Consider the following 471-nt stretch of genomic DNA (forward strand, 5'->3'; position numbering starts at 1 on the left):
AACCCCATGAGGACCAATCAGCAAGTCCTAAAAGAGGACAGGTGGATGCCTCAGGGCCTTCCTGTCACTGTTACAAGAAAGCAAACTACAGTATAAGATTTGTTACTGTAGATGGAGGTGGGGTGGAAGGGGTATCTCAAAACCCCCAGTCTTTTGTGTTAGAGCTGTGCTTCCTCTTATGTGCCTGGAAAATACTCATAGTTCTGCATTCCTACTGGAGATACTCATAGTTCCCAAGGTGACTGCAGTCTCCAATGCGCTGTATAGCATGTTAACAGTGGGGTTTTCTACAGGATCGCTGTGCAGTAACTTGACCTCTTTTTCTGTAATACGCACAGTAACTTAGTCATGACTTTACCTGATATGGGTTAACACCTGCTTAGAGGTAGTTATTTTTAAAAGGTACTTTTAATCTGACAAATAAGCCTCATTGGAAAGAAAATACAAATTTATTGAACACGACTGTATATC

This window comes from Poecilia reticulata, chromosome 17, assembly GCF_904066995.2.
Source record: "Poecilia reticulata chromosome 17, P_reticulata-male-v2, whole genome shotgun sequence".
In the NCBI taxonomy this organism is placed as follows: domain Eukaryota; kingdom Metazoa; phylum Chordata; class Actinopteri; order Cyprinodontiformes; family Poeciliidae; genus Poecilia; species Poecilia reticulata.